Below are 14234 nucleotides of genomic sequence, written 5' to 3'. Positions count from 1 at the left end.
GCTTAAGTAGGTCGAGAGACATTTAGGCATAAATTCGATAAAGACAATCTATTGCCCTTACCTATCGTAAGAATCTTAAATCACTATTAGCATCTGTTAAGTACCAAAACCCATAGTGAACATAATTCTGATTTTCCATAAACTCGTGTTTACAAACACTGAAACTAAAGTTACCAACAATTATTTGCTAATCTCCAAAACCCCCATTTTAAGAAACATCCAACTATCAGTTGATTAAATCGCAAACGACTTAAGTTCACACCATATTCCCTGTGGGATTCGATCCCAACCTAGTTGGGTTATTTATTGACAACAATCGCTTACATTCTCAAGTTTGAGCATTATCAATATTTCGTGATTGAACAAATGTATTTTCATCACTAATGAACATATTTTGTGTACAACAAATATTTTCGTCTTTACATGTATGAATTAGTGACAAATTTATTATTATAATAAATGTTAATAATTTATAGTAAATCTACCATTTTGTCACTAAAATTAATTTTTTTTTTACCGATAATACAGAATTGTCACTAGATTATTATGATTACAGACAATTACAATTGTCATGAAATATAAAATTAATTTGGACCAATTAAAAAGGAAGATATTGGGACAAATACATTTGTCACTAAATATAGTCAAACTTCTGACGAACTAGTTTATTTCGTGACGAAAATATTTGTCTTGAAAAGTCTAGTTTAATTGTTGCTAAAAGCTACCTAGGATAATAAAATCTTTTGTCACTAATTACAAGAAAATTCTTAATTATTTCATATTAATATTATTTTTTAAATAAGAATTTAATAAATTGAAAATAAAATTACAAAACATGCCAAATAATGTTAAAATTCACCCACAATCATACAATGAAGAAAACTAAAATTGTACTAAGGTAATATCTCCTCGTGGGTCAAATAAAAATAAAACAAATCTAATAACAACGGAAATTTAACTGAAATATAGTACTAAATATTACTCTTATCCTAAACTAAGACACATACGTAGAAGTTCCTTCCAAAGTACCAATAATGTGTTGAGCTTACAATTAGTGTTCATTCAACTCTCACTTTACATGTTAAAAAGAGAAGAAAATTAAGATTGATGATAATGTTTTTAGATTTAAATCTCCACATAACAAATGATCAAGATAAAGAGAGAAGTAATAAAAAGTAATTGACTGAAGTTCAAAATATGGTGACATGTATGAATTTGAAATTGTTTCCCCATTAGTTTTGTTGCTATTTTGTATGTAAGATACAAATATAAAAGTCCTTTGGAAAATTCCTTATGCAAATGGCTTCTCTCATTAGTTTAACAGTTTTCCATTTCGAATCTATCTTTTCACATACTCTACTAAAAATTTGCCTACTTATGTCATATCTCTCTTTCCTTTACCGGCTAGTGTGGAATAAAAATTGATTAAATTAAGGAGGAATTTCTTATGGTTGGGCAAAAAGGAAGGTAAAGGTATTCTTTTAGTGAAATGGCAAAGTACACAACTCAGTAAGCAATCGAGTGGACTTGATATTAAGAATTTGAGGCTACAAAACACTTGCTTACTATAAAAATTGCTATGAAGGTTTGCTAAATAAGATTGTGCACTCTGGAAGGAAGTTATGATAAGTAATATGGGAAAACTAACCAATGGACTACCAATACAATGACCAGCACCTACAGGGCCTCAGTTTGGAGGACTATCAAGAATATGTGGTCCAAATTGATTTAAAATATATTCTACAAGGTAGGTAGAGGGTACTAAGATATGACTCTGGAAAGATAAGTGGATTGGATAAAAGTCTCTTATGGAAGATTTTGCAGATCGATTCCCTTTTTATGGTAATCCAAGAGTATTTATTCCTGAAACTTAGTTACTTCTAGGGTGGAACATCAATTTTAGGAGGCTTCTAAATGACTAGGAAGTGGACAGAGTGGCTAAATTAATATAAAGATTGAGTGAATTCCCTGGCTTAAATATTGAACCTGATACTATAATATGGAGGCATGAAAGGGATGGGAGTTTTATTGTAGGTAGACTCTACAACAGAAATCTTATGGTATTACCTAGGAGAATTTTTGTTCTTTAGGAAAAAGTTTGGGAGTTTAATATCCCAACCAAGGTGAGGTATTTCATATGGTTGGTCTGTAGAAGAGCCAGCCTAACTCAAGAGAAGCTGAAAATGAAGGGTTGTCTCTAGGTATTTATTCTGCAAGGAAAAGGAGGAAGCAAACAATCATTTATTTCTTCATTAGAAAATCACTGTCCAGTTGTGGCATATGTTTATCAACCTTGTCTAAGGACCATGGGTGATGCTAAAACATACTGTAGATATTTTAAGCTACTGGATAATGAGAAAAGGTAGAAAGAAATATAAAAAATAGTGGAGTATGATCCCTTCATAGATATGGGGGTCCATTTGGAAGAAAAAAAAGAAGCATGGAGAATTTTACTAATCCAATGTAGAAAGTTAAGGAAAACTGCATTAACACTCCGTATTTTTTGTGTAAAGAAGAGGTTATAGGTAAAGTAGAATTGTTAGTAGACTTTGCAGGCTATCTGTAATTATGATTAATTTTCCTCGTAATTTTTTGGAGGTTGCCAGCATTCCCTTATTGTTGAAGAATACCACTTTACCTTTCTCAAAAAATATATGCAGATGAAGAGAGAAAAGGTGGTAAGCTATGGCTAAAGCCCAGAGACAAAATATGGCTCAATTCGATTATTGTGAACAAAATTAAATAAGTTTCTAATCTCTCAAGCTGGAGTCTCCTGGCCGAGATAAGACACTAGCCAACAGATAAGGAATTTCTGCTTTATTTTAGTTCAATTCTTCCAGCCAAGGTTTTTCTTCCTGGTTAAGTTTTGTAGTAGATTATTCTTATGAAGATAAGTGTGATTTGCACAGAAGAGGGAGATGTACTACCAACTATCAAACTAATAGAACTAGGGGTGGGTGTTTAAAATTTTAGTTTAGTTTTGGTTTTTTTTTTATTTTTTCAGTTTTCAGAGTTGAAATTATGAGTACCGAAAACCAAATGGAATTAGGTTCGGTAATATAATTTTTGTTTTTCAGTTTTGGGCCTAGGCTAAATTCTATTTATAAATGGACTACTTTTTAAGATTAAAAATTTTATTCTTCAACTTAAACCAAACCAAATTCACTGTTCCAAACCAAACTCACTGTCTCCAATCACCATGCTACAGTTAGGCGTCAGCACAAAGCCACAAACCAAAATCAGACCTGGGTTCGATTCCATTTTTCGGGGCAAGTTACTATATCACTATTCTTTTCCCCAATATATCTCCAGTTGTTTTATGAAGCAGTAAAGTTCTATATTTTCCAATAAGCCTAAGATAAAAAAATCTTTACAAGTAAACGTACTCTTAAGTAGATTAATTTTCCAGCATCATTCGCTACGCTAATCATTATACTGCATTTGTTTTCCACATGTCGTTCTATGACTACACCTACTTTTAGCAGCTAAATACTACTTATTTGATATGCTTTACTTGAGCGAAGAGTCTATGTTCACAAACTCGGTTTTTTATTTTCATAAGGTTTGAAATCTAACCAATCAACCTCGTTGACAAAGGAAGTGTAATATAGACTGAGCCACTTTCCTTCCAAAACTCATTCTATACATACTAATCACTATGTTCTTAATTTATCTTCTCTCAGTGATTTCATAAGTGTTTTTTATAGTACATAGTACTACTGCCTTTAAATATTCTAGGTTGCCCATCTTATAGGCATACAAATTCAATGCACAAGGGAATAGATACTTGTCCAATGTCTATCGATGTTTCTTAGTAGCAAGAAATGTTTGCCAGCCAGCATGGATATAAAACACACCAACATTTGCTCATATGTTAAAACCATTTATAAATGGGAAAAAGGAATAAAAGAAAACAGAAGCACCAAATACACATATATAACAAAATCAAAGCCCTGTATCAAGACATTGTTATTGAAAGTAAATGTTAACTGCCAAGAAAATAGCCTAATTCTATTGTAAATCAAAAATAGCTAATAGGGTAATACCTTATTATATTATTTGGGTTGTAGTGGACTAGCGAGTAGCCCATATTTGGGTTGTATCTAGTGGCTAAAGCCTAAATATTAGGCTTAGATAGTTATATATAAATTTAGCAGTATTTTAAAAATTTTGGTTCAAATTGAAAATTGAATTACGTCAATTTAAAAATCGAAAATCGAATCAAAATACTAAATTTATAAAAAAAAATAAACTATAACTAAACCAAAAAACTGAAATTGAAAACCCGAATTAATTCAGTTCAGTTCGGTATTTTGGTTTTTCAATATTTATATCCACCCATAAATAGAACTAAGAGTGCAATTAGGATACATGGAAGATGCTCATCTAACTGGTAACAATTTGCTTATTCTCAAGGAAGAGTTGCAAGCAGAGCAAGAATTACAACCAGATTCTAGAGTTATGTCAATTGTCAAAGGTGTAGAGTGCTTTAAGGAAAGAAAAATGATAGTTGGATAGATTGGCTTTAGATATTAGGAGTCATTAGTTGTAGTTGCGGATAGTCAGAAAAAACTGAGATGGAAAGAAAGGAAAAAGTATTTTCTATAGTTTTTCATTGTTAGTTGGTGTGATTTTGGTAATCCTTATCTTGTTGATCTACCATAGAAGAAGGAAGAAGGCATTAGAACTCAAAAAGACAGTTAAACTGAATGAATCATTTTGTTGAGAATGTAAGGTATTTACAAATCTATTACAATATAAATAACAAATATGGTATAAAGTATAAATTCTCGTTAAACATGAAGTTTTAGTTGGTGAAATAAACATAAAAACATACCTAAAGTTGGCATTCTGATGGAGTTCTCTCTCCGCAACATCATTAAAGAAAAAACATGAGATAGTAAATGATACATAATTTATATATTTAATAAAGAGAAATTAAATAGAACTTATCGTATAAATTTTTGTTACTTCTAAAGTTGACAACGATGGGATAATAAGAAGTTGCATTTTCTTAAGCATTTCCTCTTGGCGTGATGCTACAATATTCAATTGAAAATTTATTGCTTTAATCTATGACTGTTGGTCTTGTATTTGACATTGCTGGTCTTGTATCTATGATTGCTAGGTTTTTACCATAGTTTCAGCTGCATTTAATCATTTTTGTATCTCATTTTGGGATTTAGCAGCTTCCTATTTTGCCTTTTTTAGGGAGTCTTCTAACTTTGTCGTTCTCCTTTGTGTTGCCCTTGTAATATTAGGTTTAGTACCATAACCAAGACCTTTTATGTATCCCGACTTTGTACTAAGTACAACATCTACAATTTCATCAATAGTCATGAAAGACTCTCCAAAAGTGTATAGAGCTTTCAAACCTATCATGTTGTTCTGCATAAAATATTAACACAAAAAAATACATAAAGAATATTAATCATACAAATGCAATGGCATGTTACAAAAATATTAATTTATTACATAGTTAGTCTCAGCTTCTTCAGATGACTATTCTTTTTCACTCGCGTAATGAGTATGCTTGTAGAACTCAATTTTGTCAGGTTCTACACCTTTATGTTCCTTTTCACCCTTTATAACAAGAAAATAATATAAAATAGTATTTATAGGTATCTGACTGAAATTGGCTACAACTTACATACCTATTCTCTTATTTATCAAATAACACAGCATTAAATAGTACCAAAGTGTCATTATTAAAAAGAATTAAAATGGTATAACTTACAATTTTAGCACGAGCTGCTACAAATGCTTTTGATCCCATGAAATGATTAGATTTAAGCTTAGTTTGATTTGAATTGTTTATTTTGCATCATTTTTATAAAGAAAATATAAACATCATAACTTAAATAACGAGAATAACATGAATATAAATTATCTTGTGCTCCGTATCATTCCCTATGTCACAAATCTTATTCTAATTTTCTGAGGTCAATTGTTCAACTTCCATTTTATGAGCCTTAAAATTTTTGTTTTAACTTTTAGCACCATTGTCGACTTCTATTTTTAAGAAGATCCTCACAACTATCTTTCACATAATGCTCATCAAAATTAATGTCAAACCTCTCTTAAAAGCAAATAAGTATTGAAGAAACACACAAAACAATCGAAATCCCTTTTTGATTAAAATCATAATCATAACATTTGCTAACATTCTTAGTACTTTAAAATTCTAATTCTCTTAAAAGAAGAGATTGCAGTTCAAGAATTTTGTACCCACGATTTGAAATCTATAGGTTCAGATTAGTCCTTTCTAAGTTCTTGGGTTCCAATAATTTATAGATATTAAATAGAACTTTTATCTCAGGCTCTGTCCCCGATCACCTAAGGTTGTTCATTGATTTAAAAAATCTTAGTATACAATTAGTTGTCATACTTGAACTATGTAAATTTTAGTTGATTGATATATTGTAATTAAAACGAATGACAACAGAAGTTGGATTACTTAAATAGATAGCAAATGTCATAATCAATTAATTTAAGAATAGCATAAATGCAGAATGCAGGTCTTCTATTTTTAAACTAATGTTTCACATAAGATGGACATATTTTGATAGACATAGAGGAAGTCATTTTGGAATCATGTCTAGCAGATAGTCAAAGAAAGATATTTTATCTTGACGTCTTCGAAATGCATATGAATGTTGTAGTCTATTGTTTTAGTAAATCTGAAGTATTAATATGAAATATGTGGACTTGGAATTGGATAAGACAATACCATTTGAGGGATGAAAAGTTGATTTAAAAGACAAGCACTGTAGGAAATGCACCTTAGTTACTTGTTCAATACAAGAAACTATTAGCATTGATTTCTTCTGTAGCTTAAAAATATGATAGTCCTACTACGTACTGAGAGAATATAGAGGTTTACGTGGTGTTAGGCCTTCAATATTTGATGTGATAGTAGGATGTCTAGCTATATCAACCTAAATTTTTATCTGAGCATACTAATCTGATGTGGAATAAATTAGTTTCAAGTCCTATATTTTGTAGCCCAATGAGCTAACATGCAACACTCAAATGACAGCCCAAATGTATATGTAACCTTAAGAAATCCTATCATTTTGTGTACTTTATCACAGTTGCTCCAAAACAATATTACTTTAAGGTGAAAATGGAGTAATTTCTAGTGGTCATTTATCTTCATCACATCACTACTGTATTCTAACCACTTAGCATGCAGTTAAGGTATTTCAAATCAGACAAAAGGAAATCTTAAAATAATCTGACTGTGTAAGAAAATAAAATACAAAGAGCACAAACAAGGATACTTTATAGTTGAATGTTGTTTTCTTTTTTCCTCTTTTAAAATGATTGTCTAAGGAAGAGCATTTGCATAATACGCTTGATACAGCATTCAAATATGTTATTTTATTTCTCACATGATATAAAATTTCTTGTTAAAAATCCCATTCCTCTAGGGGTCATTAAAAGGTTGGATAGCATAAGGAGAAAATTCTTGTGGCAAGTAAACAAAGAGAAGAAAGGCTTTCACCTGGTAAAATGGAAATCAGTAGCAATCGAGAAGAAGAATGGGGGAATGGAAATTTAATGGTCTTCAAGTAGAGAAGGATTTGTTATGGTGGAATGATGGAAACAAAGGCATATTTAAAGTAGGCACAACATAAAAGTGTATGGATCAACCAAGCCTGCAGAATCCTACCCATCATGGAAATAAATCTAGAAATGCAGAATTCCCAATAAAATTTTATGTTTTATATGTCTTCTACTGACTCAGGATAATGTAATAAAAAGGGGGATAACCTTATTTTATAGGTATTTCCTATGGGGAAACCTCAAAAACCGTAAACCATCTATTTCTACACCGCAAACATACTTAGCAACTATGGAGAATGTTTTTTATCCTTAAAGGCATATATTGGACTATGTCGGGTAGAGTCACTAAAGCTCTAAAACTATAGGAGGAGGTAGACGTCCATACTAAAGACACAGCTAGATGGAGAATTATCCTTACTTTAATATGGTGGGTGATTTGAAAAGAAAGGAACTCTAGGTGTTTTGACAGCATAGAGAATAGTGTGCATAAAGTTAAACTAAACCATATTTTGTTATATTTTTGGTGTAATCAGTTATACTCAAATGATGTTGTCACTATAATTGATGTTTTAGACTCAATATATATAAAAAAACAATGAAGTTTAGAGTATATCTGTATATAAGCTTTTAGTACGACCCAAGTACTGTTATGATATACCAAACATAATTGTTATAAGCAATAAAACAATGTTCTTATGTTTAACTCATAGCAGCAAATAGTCTTTATAAGTTGTATGCCAGTGTTTTTAGCCCCTCAAGTAATCTTTTAATTTATATCCATATTACATAGCACTTGCACCACCAGAGTGAAAGAAAGTATTGTTTGTCATGTAATAAGTTTTAAAAGAGTATAGAATACTCACGTGGCATCTAATTAGTGTTGCATCTTTTTCCTCTCTTATAAGTTACTTCCACTTGTTTGGAAGTGGAATAAAATTCTGAGCAATTGTCCCTAATTCATTGGATAGTTTGACTGTTTGACTTGGCTTTGACGGCGTTCCTTTACCAATATGAAACTTTATTTCCATCTTGTCGCCCATAGCCTTCTTCATTTTTTCAAGACCTTTCCCTCTAGTCTTGCCACGACCTTTTCTGTGCCTAGTGGAATTATCTGACGATGAAAAAATATCAATTCAAAATGCCATCTAAGTCTAAAAATGACAGATTATATTTATATAGATATATTTATAAAACAACAACAAACCATATTAATTAGAAAAAGAAGTAAAGAACATATCCAGTCTATTTTTGATCAACTGCTGAAAAGAATAATTAAGATGCAACAATAATTTTAAGCCTCTTTCAATATTTCCATGTACCAAACAGTAAAATATGTTCTAGATCATTTGAAATATTGCAGCATGGCAATAAGATTAACCTTACAAAATCAGTTTGATAACACTAGACCATCTACATGTCATCTACACATTTTCATTACACAGTTAGTAGAGAATGGAAGAGGTAGTGTGTGTACTATTTACATACAGGTTTCACTCTTCTATTAGTAGAAAACCTTATGCTTTAAATTTGCACGATACGTAACCTCCCTCCTGTTAACTAGATTCACTATAACACCACTCGACTTTGTGCTTTAGCAACTTCATTTAATCTCATTTTTGTTACTGGAGAATTTTGTACTATACCCCTAGATGTCTTTGCAAATTGACTTCTGGCTCATACCCATTCTTACAACAGCATTCTCTTTACCACTGCTCATAACCCTTCTATACTAGCCACTTCCAATTTTTTCACTAGGCTTTGAGACCAAAGTTAAGGATAAATGTCCATTAGTTATTTGAGGAACCAAAGCTTTTCTTTGTATATTATTCGTATGAACCTTTGCTTTATTAGTTTCACTGGGAACAGACAATGAAGAAATAGATCTTCCAGTAACCATTTTAGGGATAAAAGTTTTCTTATGAGCATGAATAAGAGCCTTGGACATATAACTTCTTCCACTTCTACGATTGGAGTATATTTCTTCTATCTGGGGTTTTCTCTTTATTTTCTCTCTCAATATCCCTTTCTTCATAGGGAATTGAAGAAAATCCTACACTCAATTTACTTAAGGAAGATTTTTGAACTTCTGATTGCCTATAAACACTTACCTCCATCTTTGATGATTGTCTTATAACATAAATTTTCCTTAAATTTACTCTTAGAGATAATAATAACCCTGTAATTTGACCATGTACTGGACCAGGCACTTTAAAAATATTTTCTCCATAGGCTTCAGATGTAATGGTTCTTAAGGAATCACTAAACACAACTCTTTCTTGTAACATTGTTCACCATTCTCCGATGTAATGCAGCTGCTTATTGAGTGGGATTTGTCAGTATAGATATCCAAAGAATTTGAGCTAATATTTTTGTCCCTAGAACAGGGTGCTGGCCTTTGACAAGCAAAATTTGAGTCTAAAGTGATAGCGGTTGCTAATTTTTTATGGTTTGTCTTATGCTCAATTACTTTGTCAGCCTCCAAATCCCCTTTACTTAAGTGCTTAACTAGATGTTTCTTATCCAAGCTAAGCCTTTGATCTTCTTGACTCCACTGTCCTTCAAAAATACACAGGACAAAGATGGGAAATTCTTAAATTTTTCTTTATTATGTTGTGTCTTAACAACCAACTAAGGCTGTATTTGTTTTTATTAAGATTTGGACATCTGAATTTGAATGCATATCTGAATGATTAAGATGTTGTTTTCATATATGAAAATTGAATGGTTAAGACTATTTATTTTTCAATATCTAAATATGTAATATTTATTTATTTGCATATCTAATAAAAATATAATTTAAATAAAAATAATTATATATTAGAAAAATATTTGATTGAATACAATAAAATTATTATTTTATTGAAAAAAATTATATTTGTTAGTGATAATAGAGATGATTTGTAATAATAGTAGTGGTGGTAATGATTAATGTTAGTGATTAGTAATGTTGGTGGTGATAGTTGTGATGGTAGAGATATTTGGTATTGTAGTGACTGTTATGATGGTGACAATTGGTAGTGGTGGTGGTAGTGATGTGAAGTTGGTTGATGTTAGTAGTTGGAGGTGTTGATTGTGATATCTTAAAAATGAATACATGATGGTTGACGATGTGTTGGTGGTAGTTGGAGATGTTGTTAGCTCCGATGGTGGAGATGATTATTAGTAGAGATATACTATAGCTATGATGGTAGTTTAAGTGGTGGTATAGGTGGCGACACCGGTGAAAATAGTGGTGGTGATGGACAAAGAATGTGTGGATGTTGATGATATGATAGTGGTAGTTAGCAATGGCACTAATTGTGATAGATGAGTTGGTTAGTAGTTAGTATTGGATGATATAGGTGTTGGCATTGGCATTGGCATTGATGATGGTGATAGAGGTGGATATAATTAAATAATAGAGGTGGCAGATATGGTAGAGGCTGAAAATAGTGGTGAGTAGCAATTATGATTGTGAATGGTGGTTGTGATGGTGGATGTGGTTAGTGGTGATAGTAGTTTGTGGCTAGGTGATGGTTGACAATGGTGGTGGTGACAAAGGTGGTGAATGATGATTATTGATAGTGCGGTGGTGAATATTATCTAACGCAAGAATACCTCTTAATGATTAAGACTTAGTTCCAGATCTGAGACCTATTAAGAGCCAAAATAATAATGAAAAAGAAATACATTAATGGTCTGAAGCCTAAATCATTCAGATTCAGACCTCCGTTAAGTATAAATAAATGAGGCCTAAGTCAAGAAATACATTGACAAAATAGAGAGAATATCAGAGAGCTAATATCATTTATTTGAATTATTAGAATATTTATGAGCTCACAAAACAATTACTGTTACAGATTTAGTATTTTTACTATTTACAATCTCAATTGTGAGTGTGAATAGTGAGCTAATATCCATCTTTCTCTTTACAAGTTTAACATAAATGAAAATTTCAAAGGTTAAATATTTTCTATTTCAACTTGACAAATAACTAAATAATCTAATCCTAATAGATATAGTTGAATTTATTACCGGTATTAACATCAAGGGTAGGGCTATTTGATTTATCCAGTTATTGAGTTGTTTGAATAGTTCCCCCTGTAAGTGTAGTTTGCCTAAAGGCACCTCCTCCCAGTGCTATTGATTTGAAAATTCTTCCCAAATTCTTCCCAAACACATTTTGTAATTGTAGAACTTAAATAGACATAAAAACTCCACTATTTAACAAATGAATTGTTAATAAAAACACTAATCCTTGACAACTAAAATAAGAGTGGATAAGAATGAGTCAAAACCTTAACGTAAACATGAGTGGTGACAGTTTTGAACATGATGTAGGAATTCACGGTGTCCTGAGTTTAAGGTATTATGATTTACAATATCATCTTAAGCCATGTTTTCTGTAATTAGAAACTTTTCGAAGGATCAAAAGATTTCAGCACGAAGGTTGTATCAGCTATCGGCTGCTGAAGGTATTATATCATTAGAATGTAACTTAGGAGAGGAGACAATGATAATGGAGATAGGGGAACATTATCTGCATGAGTTATCTCAAAGGTACATAGTTCAGGTGCAACTAGAGAAAAAAATTGGAAGGATCAAATCTTGTCAACTTCATAATCTCATGAGAGATACATGTTTGTCAAAAGCAAAGGAGGAAATTTTCTGAAGACAGTTTCTCCTTAATGTTTGCATCAATCGTAGTCCTGCCCTTCTTCAGCTAAAACAATATCAACAAGCACAATACATAGAATATCTATCATTATAGACAATAATAATGTTCAAAACTATTTCTCTACTGATGATAAGTCATTTCAACATGTTAGATCAACTTTTTTTTTCAAGAATGAAAAGATGTGAAGTCACAGCATATCCCCTACCTATATTCGAATGTCTATGCAATAATTTCATAATGTTGAGGGTTTTGGATCTTGAGAAGTTCTCTTTCGAGTAAATTCTACCCAAAGTAGTTGGTAATTTGGTGCACTTAAGATACCTGAGCTTAAGGCATTCACACTTTCAAGGACCACCATCGTCCGTAGGTAATCTTAATTACCTACAAATACTTGATTTGAGGGTGAATTTCTTATCGTACTTGACTTTACCAAGTACTATTCAGAAGATTCAAAACTTGCGGAACTTATATTTGTCCTCTTCACATTAGAGCACACATAAGTTAGAATTGAGTCCTTTAAGCAACTTAGAAATACTGAAGAACTTTGATACACAAGTTTTTCCTTTTAGAGATCTCTTCAAATTAGCAAAACTACAGAAACTAAGAGTCGTTCTACCGCTGGATTTTGACGAAATAGAAGAGATCATCACACATATCACGCTTAGAACGGGGAGACTTAGGGAAATATTCTTTTGTATTTACTACAATTTTCATTCAGAAAAAAATCTTAACCTTATGAAGCAACTGTTAGGTTGTGACCATCTCTACTAGTTAGATCTAATAGGACATATAAGTAACCTAACTAAGAACCACTTCTTTTCACAAAGCCTCACCAAGTTAACCTTAAGAAGGAGTGGACTTAAAGAAGACCTATGCTCATTCTACAAAAGTTGCCTAAACTATTTACCTTATTATTACTTGGAAATGCGTACACTAGCAAGGTAATGTGTTGTTATCCCCAAGGGTTTCCACTCCTCAAAACTCTTAAAACTTCAGGCGCTGCAAAATTTAGAAACCTAAAGGGTCGAGACAGGATCCATGACTAATCTAGTTCATCTAGAAGTCAGAGACTGTAAAAAATTAGAGAAGGTTCCTGATGGAGTGAGATACCTAACTAAAATATAGGAGAGAACAATTATAAACATGCCAGACACCTTCCAAAATAGAGGTTTGAGGCAAAGACTTCAAAGTTTGGTTCAAGAAGTTTTTTGACATGAAGAAGTTTCCTAAGATTAAATTGCGGATGATATTTTTAGTACTCGGTCATAATAAGTTACGAATTATCTGTACTCCATTTCACTTAAGTTATTAGTCGTGTATTCTAAGAAGTGAATATACATTTATGTTGAGAATATAATTTGCGCTCTTAACGATTGATATATACATCAATTATGTTTACGGTGACTGAATTCTCAAGTGCCACTTATTTTCTATATGCAGGACATATGTTTAGCGGATTATTGCAGACGATTTGTCCATCAATAGTACCATTGGAATGGAAGAAGGTTAGAAAAAAAGACAACCAAAAACTTGTGAATTTTTTTTGTCATGAAGTGTTGAAACTTCACTCGTCCTAATCCTAAAGTCACTGTGGTAAACTCCAACAAAAGCATAACCGATCCATATTATAGCTTTGCTTTCTTTACCATAAAAAACAGGAATTAGCTACACATCTTTTGCTAATTAATTGCGAAGTAACTTGTAACTAATAGTATTTTTAGATAATCCTTTGCAAAATAGGATTCAAAACAAAATTTGTACATCGCTAACTCCTTTTATTTAGTGTCATATTCAACACATTGAGAGTCACCTATTCAGCTTAAGCTAATCTAGTATGCAGAGTCATTTCAACAAATAATCTAAACTCTCTGTTAGATGATTATTCATAACATTCTCATCATCAAAAGAGAGGAAAAGTAGTGATCAAATGAGGATAATACAAATACACTATTTATTGATTTTGCCTTAAAAACACTTCTTTTATTATACTCAAACACTACAATATTAC

General features: G+C 31.7%; 1 pseudogene; it reads left to right on the top strand.

Moving 5' to 3' along the window:
* Positions 1-11834: 11834 nt before the first annotated feature.
* LOC107841400 lies at positions 11835-13538 on the top strand (annotated as a pseudogene).
* The last annotated feature ends 696 nt before the right edge of the window (positions 13539-14234 follow it).

This window comes from Capsicum annuum, unplaced genomic scaffold (assembly GCF_002878395.1).
Source record: "Capsicum annuum cultivar UCD-10X-F1 unplaced genomic scaffold, UCD10Xv1.1 ctg2933, whole genome shotgun sequence".
Lineage (NCBI taxonomy): Eukaryota > Viridiplantae > Streptophyta > Magnoliopsida > Solanales > Solanaceae > Capsicum > Capsicum annuum.
The sequence above is the reverse complement of the archived record's forward strand: the minus strand, read 5'-3'. Positions and strand labels throughout refer to the sequence as shown.